This window comes from Cervus elaphus, chromosome 31 (assembly GCF_910594005.1).
Source record: "Cervus elaphus chromosome 31, mCerEla1.1, whole genome shotgun sequence".
Lineage (NCBI taxonomy): Eukaryota > Metazoa > Chordata > Mammalia > Artiodactyla > Cervidae > Cervus > Cervus elaphus.
In genome coordinates, this window is record NC_057845.1 from 21,243,324 (window position 1) to 21,267,187 (window position 23,864).

A 23,864-nucleotide genomic window follows, 5' to 3' on the forward strand; every position below is an offset into this window, starting at 1 on the left:
TCAAGAAGTAACAAACACTATGAAGATACCTTGAAGCAGAAGAAGTAACGGAAAATACAGGAGGTGTTTTTTAGGATGTTTAGGAAAAGCACCTTTAAAGAGGTGACATTTTTGCAGAGAGACCAGAATAAAGTAAAGGAATGAGTCAAGTGCTCTCATTGAGGGCTCCCCAGTGTGTGTATGCTCAATGGGCTGAGGAAAGGCAAGGTGGAGAGTGAAAAGAGGATGATGGCATCAGCAAGGTAGGTAAGGGAAAGGTCATACAGAGAATAGTAAGGACAGGAAGGGCTGTGTATGCTGTTCTGATTATATGGAAAATCACTGGGAAGTTGTGAGGAGGTGGATGACTTCAGTTGATGTGCATTTTAAACGCATGCTCTATCATACAGGCATAGTAGAGACTACAGTAGGGAATAAGAGGGGAAAAGGTCAGTTATAAGGCTATTGCAACCATGCAGGCTAAGAGATGACATGTATGTATAGGATTTAAGTGTTACTGCAAACCATGAGAAGATGGTTAGAAGGACTCTGGATGGAAAATGCTTGTAGAATTCCCAAGTGCTCTTTACAAATGAGTGCTAATTCATTGGATTGGCCAAAAAGTTAGTTTGGGATATTCCATAGCATCTTATGGAAAACTGGAATGAACTTTCTAGCCAACCTAATAATAAACTAGAGTCAAAGCTATGGTTTTTCCAGTAGTCATGTACAGATGTGAGAGTTAGATCATAAAGAAGGCTGAGTGCTGAAGAATTGATGCTGTAACTGTGGTGTTGGAGAAGACTCTTGAAAGTCTCTTGGACAGCAAAGAGATCAAATAAGTCAATCATGAGGGAAATCAACCTCGAATGTTCATTGGAAGGACTGATGCTGAAGCTGAAGCTCCAAAAATTTGGCCACATGATGTGATGAGCCGATTCATTGGAAAAGACCCTGATGTTGAGAAAGACAGAAGGCAGTAGGAGAAGTGGGCAACAGAAGATGAGATGGCTGGATGGCATGACTGACTCAGTGAACATGAGTTTTAGCAAACTTCAGGAGACGGTGAAGGACAGAAGAGACTGGTGTGCTTCAGTCCACAGGGTAACAAAGAGTCAGACAGGACCTAGAGACTAAACAACAACAACAAATAATAATTATTACTACATAGAATATGGAGTGAAGAATTCATACATTCATTCAATACTTATTGGTCATTAGTAAGAAAACAAGGGCTACTTGAGCTTAAAAGTTAAAAGAAGCTCAGATCAGTGGAAAATAACTGCCAACAGCTGAATTTGTCACATACAACTCTCTAGCTTCCCTCCCCTCTCCTTCCCAACCACAACCCCCTCCACTAAGTTCTCTGCATTCGTAGCACCTGGCCTGACCCATGGCTGCTCTAACTCAGGACACCTGAGGCAGCTGCCATTCAAGATGTTCTTTTCATCCGGAGTTTGAGAATGGAAGGAATGGATTAAATGACATAGCCTATGTGGTACACTTGCACGTGCTCACACACATACATATACATTCACAGGAACACAGACACATCCTAGTTTCAACATCCAACTTTTGAGTATCCCAAGTCCAACCTAGACAGCATATTAAAAAGCAGAGATGTTACTTTGCCAACAGAGGTCCATCTAGTCAAGGCTATGGTTTCTCCAGTGGTCATGTATGGATGTGAGAGTTGGACTATAAAGAAGGCTGAGTGCCAAAGAATTGATGTTTTTGAACTGTGGTGTTGGAGAAGACTCTTAAGAGTCCCTTACTGCAAGGAGATCCAACCAGTCCATCCTGAAGGAGATCAGTCCTGGGTGTTCATTGGAAGGACTGATGTTGAAGCTGAAACTCCAATACTTTGGCCACCTCATGCGAAGGGCTGACTCATTTGAAAAGACCCTGATGCTGGGAAAGATTGAAGGTGGAGGAGAAGGGGACGACAGAGGATGAGATGGTTAGATAGAATCACTGACTCAATAGATATGAGTTTGAGTAAGCCCCGGGAGTTGGCAGTGAACAGAGAGGCCTGGCGTGCTGCAGTCCACGGGATCACGAAGAGTTGGACACGACTGAGTGACTGAACTGAACTGAAGTTTTTCCTATCTTTGTTGACACAGTTATGCAAATTTTCAGCCAGTTAAGCTATAAAATTTCTTTAATTTGTGTTTTAATCACTGTGGTCTCAACTCTCCCTTGTTTCTTTCTTTTTCACAGAAAGGTTTTAGGTGAAATACAGTAATTTTTTCAAATAGATTTCCTTGAGAGCCTTTCTTATTGCTTGACATAGAAAGGCACACTCTCTCATATTAACCATACAGGTCTCTGTTGCTGTGGGTATTGTAAATTCAGTATTTGTTCTAAAAGTTATGCTTGCTTCTTTGTCCTAAACAAAGGGCAGATCTTTGCTGATTTTTCAGCCCAGCAAGATTCAAGCCCTGAGTGAACATTTGGGCATTTCAGCAGAGATGGCATGGTTCCCTGTAGCAGGGACCTGCCTGTGACTCCAAAGGAACCTTTCAATGTCAGCAAAAATCTAGGGTTTATAAAAAAGGAGAGGGAGGGGCATGAATCAACTGGCAGACAGTTCTGAAAGCTGAGAATAAGTATACCCAGCTAATATTCCTGAAAATGGTGCTTTTGAAATCTGTGTACTGTGGAATCCAAATTGCAATTTGACATGATTTTAAAAATTATTAAAGAACAGCGGAATGATAATGAAGAGACAGTTTCATATATTTTATATGTACACATACACTATGTATTATGTTACATGGAAAAGACATAGTACATGTGCCATATTGTTGATATTTTTTTATTTTTGAAAATGCTTTATGTGTACAATCTAGTTCTTTTCCTTAGTGTTATGATAACGATAAAAAAATAAATAAAATGCGGGCTGCTCTCAGAGGAGGTATAGGTGGGCTGCAGTGGACTTCCTCCACTTCACAAGCAAGGCTTAGTTAGGAGAGTGCCTTGGGAGCTTGGGAAGGGTTAAAGTTTTGTCTGTGACACTGAAATTGAGGCCAGCTGTAGGTCATATTCACGTCCCAGTCACAGGAAAATGAACCTGTGAGACAGAACCTAATTATCTGTTAAACCAAAAGCCAGTCTCAGTTCAATAACTTACGACAGAGCTAGCAGCCAGATATAGTGTTACCATGGCAACGCTGGAAAAAGCTCCACTGTGGTTGAGAATGAGGAGGAAGGGAAGGAGACTGTAACCCTAAATGTGCTGTAGCCGTTTGATCTCGGACATGTGGGTCTGTCTAGAAAGCCAGGTTCTTCTATACATGCCTACCACTGTCTATTCATTTGAATATCTGCCATAATTACTGAAAAGAAACATGCAATTACCAGGTCCTCTGGGCTTAAAATAATCCACTAGTAAATGGTTAACTGGGAATTAATCTTAAAGAAAACAAACAAACAAACATAAGCTTCCTTTTTCTCCTCCTTCATGCCATCCCTAGAAAAAGATAAAGCAGAACACAAAGGGTGAGGATTCTTGAATAACTCATCATTGTAATGAATGAATTCTGTGTCCATGAAATTCATTGTCAGCCTCTTTTCCTCATATTGCCACACGCCATGATATTTTTGAGAGAAAACTTTTTGGAATCAAGCAATAATATTTACTTTTCTAAGGGATAGGAACAGAACCGGAGAGCTGAAGAGAAATAGTTTTCCTCTGTGGGCTCTATCTAAACTTTCAGGTAAATAATTTCCTGGAATATTGAGTAAGGCAAATCATATATTAGAGGGAGACAGTCCAGCCAGGTTGGTCATTTTTCTTCTTGCCAGTTCAACTTTGTCGTTCTTTCTGGAACAGCACTGAATTTCTGAATTTAGGAGATGATAAGGCTTATGCACACATAAAAACTTCACTAGCCAGTTACTTAGAATGCTGTGAAAACAGCATCTCATGAAAAATATTTACAGAAGTAATAAGAGCATGCCATGCAGTCACATGCACTTAGAGGGGGAATTCAGAAGTACATTCCTTTCTCTCTCTCTTTTTCAATCCTTCCCAATGGAGACAAATCATGCTAGAGCTTGTCAGTTACAATTATTGGATTTCAACATATTTGACAATTTTGATATTCCATTAATGATGTAATAAGACACATCTTGTACATAATATTATCACCTGGGCTTGCTATCCAGTTGTGTTACCAAATTTGAATCACATAGATATGTATGCATAAATATACAGATACAGCAGTGTTTATGTATAACTCATAAACACACTGGGTTTGTAATATGGAGAGGAAGGGATATGGAGATGAACATTATCCTTTTCATATGCATGAATAACTTTTCAGTAATGCAAATGAGAAAACACAAAATGGAACATAGGTTTCTTCTAGTAGAAATATGACTAAGAACATAGCCTGAAACTCGCCAATATATTAGTCACTTATGATGTCTGTGAATTTCTTTTTAAGGTTTCACATCTTTTAGAAACATTTTACCCTACCGTATTACATTTTCAGTATTTAATTCAGTAAATAAACAAACTCACAACTTTAGCTTCCTTTAAATTGCCACAACACATGAAAGGGAGCTTGAGGGTTTTAAGAAGATAAAAGATGGAGGTGGGGGTGAGGTGTATGTTCACAGACATCAAAGGGTAGAATGAATTTTATGATTAATTTCCAGGTAGAAGTAACCTCACCTCTGCCCCTGACCCTAGGTTAATTCCTTTTCAAGTAAATAGAAGCCAGAGTGTATAACCCTTTCTAAGACAGATGTTTCTGAGACCTGATTATTAAAGAGTTTTATTGGTTGCAAAGATGCCAACAATACAGTTCAATAAACTGTTTGGATCCTGTTACTGATAATATGAGTAAGTTTTTCTCCTAATCTTTCTACTTACATGAATTAATTAGTTGGAAAAGAAAATGAAGCAATTTTATCAAAGCAGCATCTGAAAGAGCTATTGATTCAAATGCTTTTATATTTTAATCTTATCACAGAAGATTAGCTTGCAGATATGAGCTTAATAATGATGCAAAGCACCAGATTTCACTGGATTCTCTGTTCCACCTGAATTCCCAGGAAAGATATCAGAAGCACTAAAAAGAAACAATACTGTTTTTCTCATGATGTTCTTTTAGTCAATGACTTTGAAGATATGTGCCGTGATTTGGAGGCTTCCTTGGTGGCTCAGATAGTAAAGAATCTGCCTGCAAAAAAGCAGACCAGGGCTCAATCCTTGGGTTGGGAAGATCTCCTGGAGATGGGAATGGCAACCCACTCCAGTATTCTCCCCTGGAGAATTCCACTGACAGAGGAGCCTAGCAGGCTACAGTCCATGGGGTCACAAAGAGTCGGACATGACTGAGCGACTACATTCTCAACTGTTTCATTGTGTATTTTCTTTAAGATCATCAATATTTCCTATATTTTAGTGAGTAGGTGTGCTTGTGTGTACTTTTTTTCTAATTGTAATCCTAATGTCCACCCATAAACAAAAATTTTGTGAAGAACATGCTCCATTTGGTACAAAGACATGGGTATGTTCAATTAACATTAAACAAATACAATAAAATAAACTGTAACTGAAACTAAGTTCACACTTTAAAGCTAAGCTTACAGATTAGCATAACCTGCTTGCCATATGGAAGGTACTCAATGTATTTTTCTTTGATTGACTGAATAAATAAATGGACCTGACAAGGTCCAAAACAAAATAAGAAAAAAGCAAAGTCTTGAAGGAAACTTGAAAAAATACTACATTATGCTAAATCTTGGATGAACTACATGAAAAAGATTACAACTTCCAAAGGTTCTTAATTCACTCGCTAGAAAGGCAAAGTAAATGAAAAATTTAGAAATATAGTTATCACCGTCGAATTTGAGCTTCCCAGGTGGTGCTAGTGATAAAGAACCCACCTGCCAATGCAGGAGACTTAAGAGATGGGAGTTCAATCCCTGGGTTGGAAAGATCCCCTGGAGGAGGGCATGGCAAGTTACTCCAGTATTCTTGCCTGGAGAATCAGATGGATAGAGGAGCCTGGTGGGCTACGGTCTAGAGGTGCAAAGAGTTGGACATGACTGAAGTGATTTAACATGCTTGAATATACTATTTTTAAATGGACTGGGGCTTCCCTGATAGCTCAGCCGGTAAAGAATCTGCCTGCAATGCAGGAGACCCCGATTCTATTCCTGGGTCGGAAAGATCCTCTGCAGAAGGGATAGGCTACCCACTCCAGTATTCTTGGGCTTCCCTTGTGACTCAGATGGTAAAGAATCTGCCTGCAATGAAGGAGAGCTGATTTCAATCTCTGGGTTGGGAAGATTCCCTGGAAAAGGGAAAGGCTACCCACTCCAGTATTTTGGCCTGGAGAATTCCTGGGGTTGCAAACAGTCATACACTGCTGAGCAACTTTCACTTTCTACTTACTACTTCCTAGAATATTCTAGAATATATGAGAATTTAGTATATAATAAAGGTGGCATTTCCTATCTCTGATTTCTCCTTTCTCCCCACTATGGCTACCCACTCTTTTCTGGTCCTCATTAATCTCTGCTAATGTGTCTTTTGGTGTGTTGGTCTTTTGCCTTTGGAAATTCTTCCCTCAGCAGTGAAACTATCTAAAATGCTGCTTTCAACAAGCCCAGTTTGCTGACTAGCTCTCTTTCCTTGGTTCTAGCTATTGTTGTGGATCTTTTGAAACTCTATAGTATCCTCCATCTATTTTCCAGCTATCTCCTTGATGCCTCTTGAAGGCAAGGACATTTTTCCAGATCTCTCCTGTGCCCTGCTGAAGGGCTTTCTTGGAAGAAGGTGATGGGTTGAGGGTGAGAGGCCAGGGTGCTAGTTCAGACTCCCTCTAGCTGTCCCCTGCTGCAACTTCTGTAAGCGTCTACAAAGTTGTCCCACCTAGCCCACCCAGGAGGGTTCCAGGGGGCAGGGCTCATAATCCCTCTGGCTCTTATATCTTTATACTCATCCAACAGGAGTCTGTTACCCATTTCCCTCCTCTAGAAGTTACAGCAGTCAGAAGAGACTATGCGATGTTCCTTATCTACATCCAACTCCCCCCCCCCCCCCTTTCTCTAGGCTCTTCATGACCCCAGTCTGGAAAGTTTCATGCTGTCCTGAGAGATGAGCAACTACTTCCAGCTCATATCCTAAACTCTTCTCTAGTTTAGGGTTAACTTTTACAAATCCTATGATCCAAATCTCTAGCATCTAGGTTACTACTGCTAACCAAGCCCTTTAAGAATGAAAAAGAAAACCATTTCCCTCTCAAGAGTCCAGCTCTTCCAGATCAGAACAGTGTGTCTTTCCACTAAAGGAATAAAAGGCATTGATCAAATGGGTAGAGAAAAATAAAAGCAATGAGCATAAATTGGGGAAATGATAACCTTGGTTAAAAATTTTCAGATATCATTCTACATGCAGTTAATCACTTGGCTCTTCTAAACTCTGCTCCCTCATTCTCTCTCCACTTCCACTGACACCGCCTTCATTCAGGCCGTTGTCATCTGTCCAAATTAATATATCAATGGAATACTTATATATAATTATATAAATGTGTATTTATCATCAGAATACTATTTATAATTAGGAAAAAAAGAATGGAAAAAACTCAGCTTACACCTACGAATGCAGTAGGTAAATTAATTTTAATATACTCAAACAATAACATAACGAGCATATGCTAAAATGATATGTGGGAAATGTTCCTTTGGTATTAACAATTAAACAGCAAGTTGCAAATATTTATGAAGATATTCAGTGTGTGCGTGAATGAGAAAGACAAAGAAGGAGAGATGTATGATTTATACCATATGACAACTGGGATTATTTTCTGAGCGATTATACATATACATATATATACAGACACACACATATATGTATACATATATGCATACATATATATTTGATTTTCTGTCTGGAATTTCTAATTTTATGAAATGAACCATTTTTATTACGCAGGAAAAGTTTAATATATTTTGTAAATAAGCTACTTGCCTGTGTTGTTGTTCAGTAGCTAAGTTGTGTCTGACTCTTTGCAACCCCATGAACTGCAGCATGCCAGGCTTCCCTGTCCTTCACTGTCTCCTGGAGTTTGCTCAGATTTATGTCCACTGAGTCAGTGATTGTATCCAACTATCTCCTTCTCTGTCACCCCTTCTTCTCCTGTCCTCAATCTTTCCCAGCATCAGGATTTTTTCTCAATGATTCAGTTCTTTGCATCAGGTGGCCAAAGTATTGGAACTTCAGCTTCAGCATCATCTTTCCAACGCATATTCAGGGTTGATTTCCTTTAGGATTGACTGGTTTGATCTCCTTGCTGTCCAAGGGACTCAAGTGTCTTCTCCAACACCAAAATTTGAAAGCATTAATTCTTTAGCCTCAGCCTTCTTTACGGTCCAAGCCTCTCATCCATACATGACTACTGGAAAAAAATATATCTTTGCTTACATGGACTTTTGTCAGCAAAGTGATATCTCTGTTTTTTAATATTCTGTCTGGGTTTAATATGCTGTCTAGGTTTAATACACTGCCTTCTCAGACAACCACTTTGCCAGCTGCCTTTAAAGTAATGTAAAAATATCTTAAAGATGAATTGAGACTAGCAGGTTTAATAACCTTGGGCTGGTAGGTTACTCCAGTTCTAGTTACTCTATTTTTAAACAGTTAATACTATCTTTCCAGTTGCATACAGAATTCCAGCATTTCCAGGATATGATTTACTTGAAGAAGACAGGAGTTTTAAATGAGATATATTTTCATAAACAATGTTATAAAGAAATTTCTGCCTCTTTCCAATCAACATACTTAGGTTGAGATAAAATGTCTCAATATTAAGGTTCTGTTTCATGAGTTATTGCATGCTTCAAAATTACATATTTCATTATGACAGAGATTGTTATTCTTCTGCAATTATCTATTCACTTATTTCTCTGGTTTTTAGTTGGATGAATGCCTACCCAGAATAAAGTCTACATTTCTATGCACCCATTCATCAAAAGCCTTGTGGACCTTCTGACTAAATTCTAAGGGCATGGCAGAGTGTTTGTTTAAAAGTAAGTGTACATTCTTGGACTTCCCAGATGGCACTGGTAGTATGTCAATTCAGGAGACACAAGAGACCCAGGTTTGATCCCTGGGTTGGGAAGATTCCCTGGAGTAGGAACTGTCACCCCACTCCAGTAATCTTGTTGGAAATTTCTGTGGGCAAATGAGCCTATTGGGCTACAGTCTATGGGGTCACAAAGAGACAAGACTCTTTGCGACTGACTTTGCCTGCATGTTGTGTCCTTATTTTCCTCCTTATCCCTACTGACCAAAAACAACATGGGATGGCATCAGTGGTCATTGTGAGATTAACTGAGAATCTGAAAGAAATGAACATCAGTCAAAGACAGAAATAGAAGATAAGCCTAGATTCCTGACTTCAACATGTTCAACCAGCTTTGTGTAAAAATTATTTTCAAAGCTGTATAATCACCTCCAAGATTTTAATTAGTTGTTTGATATCTTACCTTTGAGAGTCACATTGACACCATGAATCCGACATGCATGATATCAGATTTCTATTAACTGCAATAGGAACTGGGGGAATCTGGTTCACAGAGGATTGTCATTCTCATTCTTCAAGTGTCAAAAGGAGGAGGGATTTATTGTCATTTTCCACTTGTTTTTTCCTTGCCATAGTTTTTATCCCCATGAAATCTGCCAGGTTATGAAATTATCAATTATATAGTCATGATTTCTCATATATACCATCTCAGTTTCACACTAAGTATTCCTACTGGTTCTTAATTTTTGTGTAATTTTAGTCTCAATTCAGAATCTTAGAAACACTACAGGTTCATTTTCCCCAAAATAATGAATATCCACTCAAAATATTTCATTTAATCTCGTGGGAACATGGTAGACCTCAGATTAGGAAGCCCAAGTTTAGATCTCTATTTTGGTTTCTTCCTACGTCTATTTATCCTTGGTCTTCTCAACAGTCTCTGCCTTAGCCAGGAGCTTTTACGAAATGCACCTGCATGGGCTTGACTTCTAACCAACTGAGTCAGAATGTACAGGGTTAGAAGAACGCCGTATCTTCATAAGTCTTTCTGAGTAGTTCTGATTTGTCCCCTAAGTTGAGGTCTTAAGTTACGCTGGTTTTGGATTAATCTTGACTCTTTCCCCCAATCTTTAAAGGATGCCCAGTGTCTGCCATACTGTAAAACTACTCAATTACTAGAAAAGCCTCTGTGAACACTGAAGGGCCTCCGTAAGCTGGTCTCAGGTTACCCTTCAATAGGCATTTCATGAAAATGCACCTAATGTCCCAACAAAATTAAGTGCCAAACATAGCCTGTCTTTCCTGCATCTACACATTTGCTCATGCTGCATATTTTCCCTGAAACTCAGCCATCACTTCCTCTAGAATTTCTGTCACAGACTAGCTAAATACAGCCTCCTCTTGAGAAGTGTCTTTGATTCTCAACAATGAAAGTAAATACTTCCTCTCCAAATCCAAAACATTGTGTTTTTATATTCCTCAGGATCTGTCATATTCCGATTTGATAACTTAAAAAATTTTTTTTAGTTTTTCTTATTTTTTCTTAAGAACATATCTTGGGAAGAACGAATCTTAACTTCATTTTGTATTTTGCACATACTTAGCATAGGGTCTTGTTTCGTATAGATTATGAATAAATGGATGGATGAAAATAAGGATGGATATAAAGATTTAAGAGTTGAGTGTCTCCTGTTTGTAATTGCCTATAACCGCACTTGTTCCTTGTTGTTGTTGTTGTTTAGTTGCTAAGACATGTCCAGCTCTTTCGTGATCCTGTGGACTGTAGCCCAGCAGGCCCCTCTGTCCATGGGATTTCCCAGGCAAGAATACTGGAGTGGGTTTCCATTTCCTAATCCAGGGGATCTTCTTGACCCAGGGATCAAGCCTGCATCTCCTGCATTGGCAGAAGGATTATTTTCCACTGAGCCACCAAGGAAACTCACACTTGTTCATGGGACCCTTCAAAATAATGAACTTAGCAGTCAAAGAATATTCTTGTTTAGAAGTAAGATTGGGGAAGAAACTGAAGACTAATAATGAAGAGGAGGAAGAGAAATCACTGCCAGACTCTGGGGCGACTTTTCCAACTTGACAGGAGGGGTGACGCCCAAATTCTCAATTAATAGTTGTGTTTCGAAGATTAGGGTTTCACTGAGTGTAAGTCAATCTTGTTGAGGGAACAAGCAAACATACTAAGGAAGTACAAGTTTCTTTTCCTTTGTGGGTTTAAAGAAATTGGTTCCTAAAAGCGGAAGACATAACAGAATTGTTAATTTTTTAAAAACATTCAGTGGGAAGCTCCTACAAGAGCTATAAAGAACTTCTTTTCACACTAGTCAAATGTGGATTATTTTCTATGCCACTTGGTCAAAAACATTGTGGCATAATTTAATGCTTGACCTATGTAATACAATTAAATGCATGCAATTTCTCACTGACTCTGTAATCCTTAAATCTACATTTTATGTGCAAGAACATAAAAGTATAAATCAAATACTTTTCAGGGTATTCTAGGCTTGAGACTTGCTTAATTGAAGTTCAGAACCACTCCATGAATGACATTATGTATTATTAGATAATCAAAGGTTAATCTGGGAATGTGTGCACACAACTTGCATTTCTAAATCACAGAATATTTTACAAACATTCTGCAAAACTGATGGCAGTTACTGCTACTGTCATATTTTTAAACTATCAATACATTATGGTTAAAATAAAATTTAGCTTATCAGTGATGTTTTTCTTATATAAAATTTTAACAATCAAGTTTTCCATCTTAAGACTGAATAAGGAAGTAAGAATATGTTTTTTACAGCAAAAAGATGTATAATGATGCAAATAATCCTCTTATGAGCATGAAAATTCCAAGCAAGTCTCAAGAAGACACACGAAAAGACTCAGAGTAATAATCCAAGATTTGTAAAATAAAATTGATTTCCATTCAGATCAGGTCTTTTACTCTTCTTGAAAATGTCAAGGTGTCAGCCTCGGCCATTACGAGACTGACTTATAGTTGAGACAAAGCGATGGTACCAGCTGACTGTCTGGAGCCACAGCCTAGCGTCTGGAAGGACTGCCAATGACAGCCCTTTTCTTAACCAATCAGCAAGCCTTAACTAAAACCCTCGCCTCTTCCCCTCTATCTTGATAAGGAAAAAGATAAAATGCAATCTGGAAGATTTACTCTGTGGGAAATAAGCATTATGAGAGGAAGTAGGTATCACGCTTCCATGGAATAAATAATAAAGATTATTTATGGCAATCTATATTTCAGACGTTTAGAAACACATACTTGTAATATGAGCAAAAACAGATGTTCCAAATATGACAACTTATTTTAATATACTGGAAACCACAGCATAATTTTGTAATTTGATTAATTAGGAAGAAGAATTGTGGATGTGAAAATCAATTTTCAAACTTTCTAAATTATATTTATAGCCTTGCTCATCTACATCACAAAAACCCAAAATGTTTTGCATGAGAATCATTATTCATAGCAAATTAATCTTTTTCTCAGTGAAGAAGATCCCTAAATAGTAGTCAGTGGTAGTATCTACCAATAATATCTAAAATTGTCCAGTTCATAACATGGTAAAAAGCAGTGCTGAAAAGGATTAGGATCTAACACTCTAATAATATAAAATTATATAGTGGTTATATTTATATTAAAGATGCAGTTATATATATGTGCATTATATGAATATATGTATTACTATGCATGCTCAGTCATGTCTGACTCTTTGTGATCCTATATGTTATAGCCCGCCAGGTTCCTCTGTCTTTGGGATTTATCAGGCAAGAATACTGGAGTGGGTTGCCATTTCCTATTTCAGGGGATCTTCCTGACCCAGGGACTGAACTTGTGACTCCTGCATTGGCAGGTGGATTCTTTACCACTGAGCCACCTGGGAATACACCTGGGAATACAAATACATGTATTTGTATATGCATATACAAATATGATTATATCTGTATAAAATTATAGCCATTGTATTGATTTTATATTATTAGAATGTTTTTATATATATATATGTATACACACACACGCACATGCATACACACACACACATATGCATATGTATCTCCAATGATAGTAGAAGAGGAATAAACTAACTCACAAGCCAAAATAAAATATTTTTAATAATCAGCAACATGAAGCTCCCTAGTATTATAATATTAGAGGTAAAGGTAAATGATACAAAATTTTCTGTAACAGAATGACCTAACCATGTGGTGGCTGAGGATAGACACTAGACTACATAATATAAACACCATCCCTTTTATACCAAACTCCCATTTCTAATAATCCTAAATAATTTTTAAAATGACAAATTCCTAAATGAGTCTAAATATTGACTTTCCCAATATACACAAAATATTAAATGATCATGAAAAAATGCTAATAAAATATAATCAATCTCAGAACTTTTGCATTCCAGTGGTTAAGGTTCTGCCTTCCACTACAGGGAACATGGGTTTGATCCTTGGTCAGGGGACTAAGATCCTAATTAAAATCCCAAACTTAAAAAATACTGTAATTAATCTCCATGATACTCAAGGTTGAGATTTGCTGCTGCTAATGTTTTATAGTTACAAAGCTATACAGAACACATTGTTTTAAAAAACTTAATATTACCTATGTTGATAGGCCTCCACTGAGTTTACCAAGACAGAAGCCTACAATGTATCATTATGTAAAGGAAGCTGGAAATGTGGAGTGGTTGTTGGGAGCCCTGTTACATTGGTGCCTGCTTTGAATTTCTTTCACCTTCTGCCACTGACATTAAACTTGCCAGGTGTATCTTGTGGGGCTTCCCAGGTGGCGCTAGTGGTAAAGAACCCACCTGCTAATGCAGGAGACTTAAGAGATGGGGTCTTGATATCTGCGTTGGGAAGATCCCCTGGAGGAGGGTACAGCAACCCACTCCAGTGTTCTTGCCTGGAGAATCCCACGGATAGAGGAACTTGGTGGGCTACAATCCATAGGGTGGCAGAGTCAGACACGGCTGAAACGACTTGGCATGCAGCACGCAGGGTATCCTGTACGGCCTCCCCTACACGGTCTGTCCAACTTGAGTAACAAATGGACAGAGGAGTTGCTCCAAAACAGAGGCAATCTGAGCCTTTCAGAGAAATGAAATTGATGTAGGGATAAGGAGAAACATCTTGCTTTTTCCTCCTGGAATTACAAGCTGTAGGAATGTGGCATGAGGCACATCTAGAGTTCCCAAAGGTCATCTTGGCTATCAACTAGAGAGAATGCGAGAATGAGGTCAACTGCCTGAGAATCAAGTCAACACATTTATTGGAGATAGAGAAGGTGGGGGGAGTACTGTGGGATCAGGGAGAGGGGCCCAGGTAGAGGAGGAAAGGAGAAAACAAGAGGAGGAAGAGAAAGAGGAGATAGAAGGATGAGGAGGAAGGGAAGGAAGAGGAGGAGGTGGTGTCCATATAGTCTCCTCTTTTGTATAAACTATCTTGAGCTGAGTTTTGATCTTTTGCTACTGACGGAGTCTGATTAGTCCAATGATCTAAGACAATGCTTGGCTTCCCAGGTGGCACTAGCGGTAAAGAACCCATCTGACAACGCAAGGACATGTAAGAGACGTGTGTTCGATCCCTGGGTCAGGAAGATCCCCTGAAGGACACCACGGCAACCCACTAAAGTACTTTTGCCTGAAGAATCCCATGGACAGAGAAGCCTGGAGGGCGCAGTCAATAGGGTTGCAAAGAGTCGGACATCACTGAAGTGACTTAGCACACAGTACAAGCTAATGCTAGTCCTTCCTAACATGACTTAAAATGTCTCCTGTGGGTTGGAAAAAATATGTAACTGTCTAATGATATAGCAATTTTAACCTGAAAAATCATTATTTTATAAATCAATAATAAATTTAAAAAGTGAAGAGAAGTTCTGTTCCATAACTAGCGGTAAAAGTTGTACTAATATTCTGGCTTTCTATTTCTGCTTCACTATTCTAGTTCAGTGGTGACTTTTATGATGCAAAAGTCTAAAACTCCAAGTTTATTCTGCATATTTTGTTAACTCCCAGAGAATAGCCCAATTAAAATGTTTTGATCTTTTGACTAATTAATGTAATTGCTGTTTTATGAAACTCTGCCTGATCAATATCATTATATCCAATTTAGTTCTTTCTTAAAAGAAATTAAATGACAGCTTTTTTTCTTTTTTACATGTACTGACAACATATGTAAATACTTCATTTTGGTCCAATTATTCTGGAAGTGCCATCTTTATAAACCACAGTTATTAACATTGTCATGGTCTAACTATGGTTCTTAATCACCAGAACTTTGCAGAGTATAGGGAATAACATGACCAGAATCTAGGCAGTGAAAATCCTAGCAATATCCCACATCTTGTCCAAATATACAGACAGGTTATCTCATATACACCTAGAACATAGGACAAGCCTCATAAAATGCTAATCCATAAAATATGAAAAAGAATAAAGCCTCCAAAGTACAGAATTTATGAAAGGCTAAGGCACACAAAAAGGACACAAAAGTGTCAGAAAAGTGAAAGACAGCTTTTGTAGATGATAAGCTATTTAAGAGCAGAATTCCTCTTTTCCTTTCCTACAACTGACACTCAGAAAACCCTTGATAAAGATATTTATGATAAATGATTTGTGAGTGCCCTGGAGCTGAAATGATTCCCTATTGGTGTCTGAATCTCATCCTTTGGAACACTGTACACCTGGTAAATTTGGGTGATGAAAAAAAATAGTCTGTTTAGCAGAAGCAATTTCTTGGTGCCAGGCACTGAGCTAACGAATTTACTTGAATTATTTTGTTGATCAATCCTGAAGCCCTCTGAAGTCCTTGATATTAAAATGTCATTAAAATATAACTGTAAATGAGTTCAGTTGCTTGGTAAATTATGAATCAAGCTTCATCTAATGTATTGAAGACAACAACTACTTTTTATTATTAAAACTTAATATCTATATTTACTAATCACATATCTGACATTTTATTTTAAAGTCAATCAAATTTTGTTAAATGGTCACATCTTTATTGGTCACGATGAACCCATGTGTTTATGCAGCCTTAATTCATTGAGTTATTTTATGTTAAATTTACATTTATGAGTGAATGGATGAATTAACAAATTAATAGTTTATTTTTAAGTTGATAAGTTGTATTTATGAATTGGAAATTCACATGGGCTTCGTTCTCAAGCAAAATCTTTCCTCAGCGGTGACAAATATGTGTCACTAGTGAGACCAAGTTTTCATCCTCTTTACAACCGGTAATCCTTGAGACAAAGAATGACAATCTTTTTCTAATAGCTATATTAATTCTACAAGAAGACACTCAGAAAAAGCCCACTAGAAATTTAATTCCTGAGTCAAGGTCATAAAGGCCTTTAAATAAACTCTACAAGCAGCAATTTATCTCAACACTAAGACTAATAAAATATGCATTCTTATAGATGTGGTACTTCTTATAGATGCACATGTCTTATAAAGTGTAAAGAGCATTTTCTAAAGTCAGTAAGAGATAAGATATGTATCATTTTTAAAATAATTTTTAACAACACAGAGTCCTATTTTTTATCAGCAATTTACTCTTTCAGAATTACTTTGTTACATTTATTTTAAAATATGTCACAAAAGTGAATGGAAAGAAATGAACTAGAGAGAACATACAAGTTGAGCTTCTTTTCTTCCAAAGTAGGAAGAGCATTTCCATTATTACATCATCTCTTTGTCTCATGTATATATTTGGGTGATTTTCATCAGTACACTTGGTAGACCTCACTAGAGCACACTCAATGGAAAGAAAACGCATTTTCTTTAAACATAAGACACAGTTACTTTGAGACCCTGTTAATCACTCTTCCTTTCTAATGGAAAAAGTCACCACAGAAACTAAAGTACAAATTTCATTATTCTAGAAAGAACCTTAAAAGTTGACATGTCTTTGAACAATTGTTTCAGAAATCCTATTTTAAGTACATTTTCATTTTCTGGCATGGCTTGAATTGAATTCTAAACTTTCTGCTGTTTGTCCTCTAAGGCCCTCTGGTGAATTTAAATAGGCTTCCCTATATATTTAGTACATTCAAGAATTCTTTGTTGTAGTGCTTACTCTGCTGTATTATTAGAAGGCTGTCTCGGAAGTCCAGCAGCCAGTTTGTTTTCTGCCATTAATAAAGAGTCTACTTTTCCCCCCACTTCTTTGAAGAAGTTGAAAAGACTCCATGTTGGGTGGAGGGGGGCCAGGAAGAGAGAGAAGTGAAGGGAACCTCTGTGGTGTAATCCCCCAACAAAAAATGTTGTCTAATGTAGGATCCTCCCCAAGGTTCATAAATGCACAGGCTGGGTTTTCAATGCGATGTTTAATAGAGTAATAACTTAGCCACATACTGGTTCTCCCCTTACCGCTAAGAAGAGGAAGTTTACCATAAGAAAGACATTACATTTTTAAATTCTACAAAACCAAGTGCTTCTGTTGTCTAACGTTTCAACATCACCTAAATCTCTTAGTGAAGATGTCTGAAAACTGGAAACACCACAACAGTGTCAATTTAATTTCTCATAAATCACTTATATGTCCAGAAAAACATGTAGAATTTCAATAAAGACCTACCAATTTGGATGTATAAAATATTGATGTTGACTCATGGCCTAGGGAAAGCTAATTCAAAGGCAAGGAAAGATGACTCCACAGAATAGTCATCTGGGGTTCACAAATTGTCAGACACCTACCAGGAGAGAGGAAGAAACTTCTTAGAAAAGTGAAATGGTTAAGTCCACTTTACATCAAAGACCTAAAATGCCCCAGAAACCCAAAAGGCCAAGAGGAAATCTAGGAATTATTATTCTCATTTAGCTGACCTAACAGATAAAGTCCATGATTATTTTTCACTCTAGTTTTGTTTAGGAATAATTATTAAGGTAACACACTTAAAACCATATTTCTAACATCAGATACAATGAAAAACTTATTTCACCATATGATAATTTTTCACTTTGAAATTCTTTATAAAATATGTATGCATTAGCTGACTATATAAAACTATTTCATCTTAAATTCACTTAATCTCAATTACCTTCAAGTTCCACCTGCTTTCAAACTGCTACAAGTAAGACATTACATACAACTTAATATTATTGGCTAGTAATGCACTCTATCTGATAAAGCTGGGAAAAAGGCAATATTCAATGAAAATCAAAGCTAACACATTGAAGAAATATTGTGGATAATTATATGAAAATTTCTCAATTTTCATACTATTTTTACCAAAGATTTAAAAAAATTAAGATATCTTTGAATATGTGTGTATATTAACACATATTAATTTATACATTAAAGTATGTATTAAGTACATATGCTAACGTGTATTAATATACATGCATATAATATCTCAGGGTGTAGTTGGTCACTGAGAGATAAAAAACTAAATACGGAGACGACAGATAATGTTAGCACCTAAGTTTCCACATACTATGTATTTGCAGAGTTGCAGTAAAAAGCCTATTTTTCAAAAGCTTACAAATGTTCAGGATTTTTGAAAACTTCTCTATATTAGGAACTTTGTTTTCCTTTTCTAAATACAGTCACTAAGGGATCAGTGGGATTTCAGTGCTAAGTTAAATGTCTAGTAAGAAATTAAACAAAAGAATCTAAGTAATCAAAATGATGCCTGCACTCAATGCCTACCGAAACGTAGGCTGCACTGTGTGTGTAAGTGGTGAGAATATTTGGGCGTTAGCTAACCCTTTACGCACCGCTTTTCTCGAAACTCATCCAAACATAACAACTTGCAAAACCTTTTAAATATTCATCAGGTGAATTAGACTAAGTCTGGGCACATGTACTAGCATGTCCATTTGAGTTTAAGGAATTTAAGGCAGTATATACCACTTGTAATTTCATTAGTAATTAACCTGTATTATAATTCCCCTGAGACACCCATACCTCTTCTAGACATTATTAATGTAGCTTAATCTCTGCACCTCTACTGAAGCTTTACTGGCACACTAAAGTGTTAAAGACTTTTATACTCAGAAAGATATTGACCCCATGAACCCAGAAATGAAATGTAATCATATTTAGATTTGGCAAAATTCCAGAAGTGGCTTCCTTGATGGATCCTAAAAGGCTTTAAAAAATGCCAATTTTGAAAAACTGCTGTTTTCCTTACAGAGATTAAAAGTTAAAAGCATGAGTATCACAATATTAACAGGGCAATGTAAAAGAGACAAAAGAAAAACTAATGTCTTTGGTATTTGATAGATGTTTAAGGTGAGAGAATGATACTTAAAAAAAAACAGAGCTGGAAGTTGACAGTAAATTAGCAAACAATGTGAAAAAAGGCAAAGAATCAAGCAGGGGTTAGTATGTTTACGTAAAACAGTGATTTGCTATTTCAAAATTAAAATGTAAAAATAAGCTGGTGTCAGAGAGGAGGTGATTCCTCATTTCCACCGCATTGAGCAAGCTCACATTGGCGGCAGACAGCCTTTAATATATGCGTCTGGCTCAGACTGGTCTCCCAACCAGGAAGCCATAGAATTGTTAATATCACTGCTTTTTTTGTATGCAACACACATCATTTTCTCGCTCTTTGTTGTAGATCTCTTCCTTTATTTTAAGCTTAGTAAGATCTGATTTTCCAAATCATTTTATACAGCCCCCAAACAATATCCTTCTGTGACAGCTAAGATAGAAATGCAGAAAAAGTGGCATCCATCTATCCATATACAGCATAAAGTAATTTATATGAACAAAGTTACTCACTTATATCTCTACTCACCTTTATAGAGTAAGAGAAAAGCTTTATCAATGATGCAATCAGAACAGATAGTTCACATATCAAACATTACATACAGAGGGTTCACAGAATGCATGATGATTAGTAACATATATATGTATATTTATATGTTTATGTGGAAAATAAACACAGTTGCACTTTAAGTCTAGCTTTGGTATCTTCTGACTATGACACAGAAGTTAATATATAGTGTGATTCATAAATACGATGACATAAAAAATCCGGCATTTGAGATAGCTTACATTTGATAACATTAAAGCCAACAAACATCTATCCTTTACATCGTTTTGGAACTAAAGTGATGGAACACATTATACATATTGCTTTTAAAACAGGTGTTTGTAAACATATACCTACATGTGGTGTTGTTTTATGTAAGAGACACTTTCTGATCCATTGGGTAAAAGTTGCTGTTTAAATATAAGCAAGTTTCTGTGTACTTGTAGATAGATAGAGTTCTTTGTACTGAGTAGCTTATGTTTTTAACAATGCTTAATTACAATGAGGATAAGGTTAAAAGAAGTAAAAAATAAATACTACCCAAAACTTTATAGCTTATATTATCTCTGTTCATTTGAAGTTTTAAAACATGTTGATATACATACACATACTTAAAATTTTGAGATATTAGACTAATGAAGTAGGTGATATAAATAAAAAATCTGAAAAGATACAGGGTGGATACATGCTTAAATACATGCTTAAACACATTCTATGTGCCTGTATAGATGGGGAGTATGTTTATGATATTTCAACAATTTTTTAGGAAATATAACTCATGAGTGTTTTGTATTCTGTGATATTTCAAATAATAGGTAATTCTAACAAATCCAATAACAATGTGGACAAAGACTTCATTACAGTATTCTAAAACACATCCTGAGATTTATTTTAAAAATGAGAAGATATATACAGTTTATAGTACCCCTGTAAAGCAATAGAGTTTAAAGAATGAAATAATCTTGTTTCTTCTATTATGGAAAAATCTCTCGCCTTCATTTTGAATCTTAATATCTGCAACATAATTATAAAATTTAAAAATAGATTTAATGTAAGATTCTGTTTTCAAAAATGCACATTTGATATGGCAATAGCTAATAATGTTCAAGTGTGACATGTTATAGTTGGAATAGTTACCTCATATTAGACTAAAATTCTCATAAAAGTGTAAGTCTGCAGTTCAGATTCAATTGATAGACGAACTAGAACAATCTGACTTCATAGGTGGTGTTTACTAAATTTTCTCACATACATCCATGATATATGCCAAGTAAACTACAAAAATTAAAAGATAGCATATTCCTGCTAATTATGATAATTCATACTCTTATAACAAGATAATGTCTTATTATAAGACATTTCAAGCATTTTGTCTGGTTAAAAAGACTAAAGAAAACTCTGGCAACAAATACCAAGCATAAAACAGCATTCTTCTCAAATCAGTATAAAATCTAACAGGGTCAAATAAAGAAGACGGCAAATCATTTTATTTCTGGGCCTCAAGCATGTCTACAGCTGCATATTACATATTTTCAGCCACAGTTACGAAAACATGTAGGAATTATTTAAGTAGCTAATGCATATATCTTTATGCATAAGAAAAAAGATATAAATATAAAACACTCTCTTCATTATTAACCAAGGAGTTACTCTCTTGGGCTAGCCACCTGAAAACATACCAAAAAAAGCATTTCAAAAACACTGTATTTTAATTCTGCTTCTTACATAGATATCTTATATTGCTTTTATATGGTCATTATGATATAATACAAATGCTATTTCTGTGCAACTCTGTCATCACTTTAGAGTACAGTTTCTGAAAATAGCATTTTTGGGGGTGGGTCATGGTGATAACATTGCTGATTATAAATAAGAGCATTGTTCTTTTCTCCTAGGCAGAATCTATGTGTGTTCTTTTGTTCTGACGGTAACTGCAGACAGTCAATAAGGTCCAAAGGTGCTAGTTCCCTCCGCCTAGGTCCCAAGAGCCTGACTTGTGATGTTACTAAAATACCTCACAAGTTAGGGTCTCAGGGACTAGGAAAAGTCCAGTTTGATGCGGTAGAATTCTTCTTCCAGTAATAAGGCTAGTTTAGAAATTACAGTTGGGTTCAGTTAACTTTTCCCTCTAAATACTAATGAAAATACATACGTAGACATATAGATATATGTATGGTATATATAAGTTAGGATGAGCTGAATATTCACAACAACCATTGATAGACTAATTTCAGACCTTAAAATAATGAAGAATGTAAGGAACAATGCAGATAATGAACAGTTAAGAGTCATTCCATTAGATCTAAGAAAGAGACCAAAAATGGGTTAAAAATCTGTTTGTAGCAAATTTTTACAGCAACACCATAGCTTCTATTACATTAAAGAAGGATTATATGCCGGTTAATGGGACCTAATTGAAATTTTGCTTCCCATTATACGCCTATACACCACAACTTGCAAGGTGGGCCCAGGATATATAACACTTTGAATCTAATACATATATATATGTGTATACGTATATATATATACACATTGTTGCAGTTAAGAATAAAACAAAAACTTTTTTTGCATGTCATAATTTAGTACCTCTGCAGCTTGCTATTTCTCTTTGAATCACCAAACTATTCAGACAGCCAATATTTCCATGCATACTCTGTAGTTATTTGAGCAGTGCCACTTAATAAACACGTAACTTAAAATGCTGGCAACATGAGAAAATAAAAGACTCTATCTTTAAATAATTGCATTATAAAGCTCAACACTTTTGAAAATACACAATTCCAATCCTGTACATTCACTGAATTTCTTCCGATCTTTTAGCCTTGTTTGTGGTTCGAGAACAGAATTTGTACTTTAGGAATGATCCAAGGTTTAGAAGCATAGAACGCAGGGTAAAACAATCAGACCAGCCATAACATAAAAGTCCTGGCCACAGAAGTGGAATCTGGTTCTTCTGAAGTGGTTGATCTTAAAAGGGAAAAGAGGAGGAAAAAAAAACAAAAACAAAAACGGAAAGAATTAGAATGTTTTCCTGTAAAACAGGTGAATCATCCATTTCCAAGTAAGCTGCAAGGAAAGCTATACTGAACAAAATATTTGCTAACTGGCCCCCCTCCTCCACCCTAGTACCACACCCCTTTCCAGCCACCGCCCCCCACCCTCTGTCCAGATCTTTACTTTGCCTTGTAAGACTTTAAAAATTCTGCTCCATGATGTAATGCATCATTATATAAGATCTCTTTTTGTTTATCATTTGATTTTCCATACAGAATCAGTTATGGCTTAAAATAGTAAATAGTTAAAAAAATAAAACAAAAAAGCACCACTCACAAAAAGCAAAAAAATGAAAAAAAAAATAAAAAAAATAAAACAGTCCTTAGATATAAGTCCATGCTTTTCCTTAAAGCTGAATATGGCTTTACAATTTTTGACCATAGCATTCAACCAATTATTAGAATGAAAAATCTCACCCCTCCATAAATATGACATTAACATAATTATACCACCCCCATCACGGAGACCCATCCTCCTTAGGGAATACATCTGATGCTCCAAAGATGGAAATCAGTCAGATTTTAGTTGCTCTCCAACGTACCTTTGCTTCTCACTGACTGACTGGCTTTTACCCTCCACGCACTCACACGCCACCCCCTCCCCTCGGCTAGACACGGATGCCCGAGCGAGCACGCGCGCGCACAGGCACACAGACACCCAGCGAGAGGCGAGGCTAGGCATCTGATGCTGACTCAGAGCGCTTCTGTGTGCAGGGGGTGGCAGCGGCTGGTATTTTCACTGCGCTCATCATTAACATTAACTCACAGTCTAGCATCCACCCTCTCCCAGACCTGCGGGACTGCAGTATTTGCATGACGCTGTCATTCTAGCCTTTGCAGGTCAGATGATGGGGGGGAAAAAAAAGGAAAGAAGGAAAGGAAGAGAAGGAGTGAAAAGGAAAAGCCCCAAAGCCTTCATTTCTTCCAGGGTCTCCTTATTTTTCCACCTTTCTACTTCCTCTGTGGCTATGTCTCAGT

The 23,864-nt window shown here is 36.7% G+C and overlaps 1 protein-coding gene across 9 annotated transcripts in view; it reads right to left on the reverse strand.

Annotated features, from left to right (window-relative positions):
• Nucleotides 1-23,864, reverse strand: part of LOC122687327 — a 716,827-nt gene that overhangs the window by 44,255 nt on the left and 648,708 nt on the right. The window contains exon 1 of one of the 9 annotated variants that reach the window (XR_006339110.1): nucleotides 3,340-5,905. The exons of 6 other annotated variants lie outside the window; for them this stretch is intronic. The gene's annotated coding sequence lies outside the window, so the exon portion shown is untranslated. Of the gene's footprint in view, nucleotides 1-3,339; nucleotides 5,906-12,913; nucleotides 17,761-21,894; nucleotides 22,801-23,864 lie in introns of those variants that run through there. 2 more of the 9 variants (XR_006339105.1, XR_006339102.1) reach the window with 2 other exon arrangements.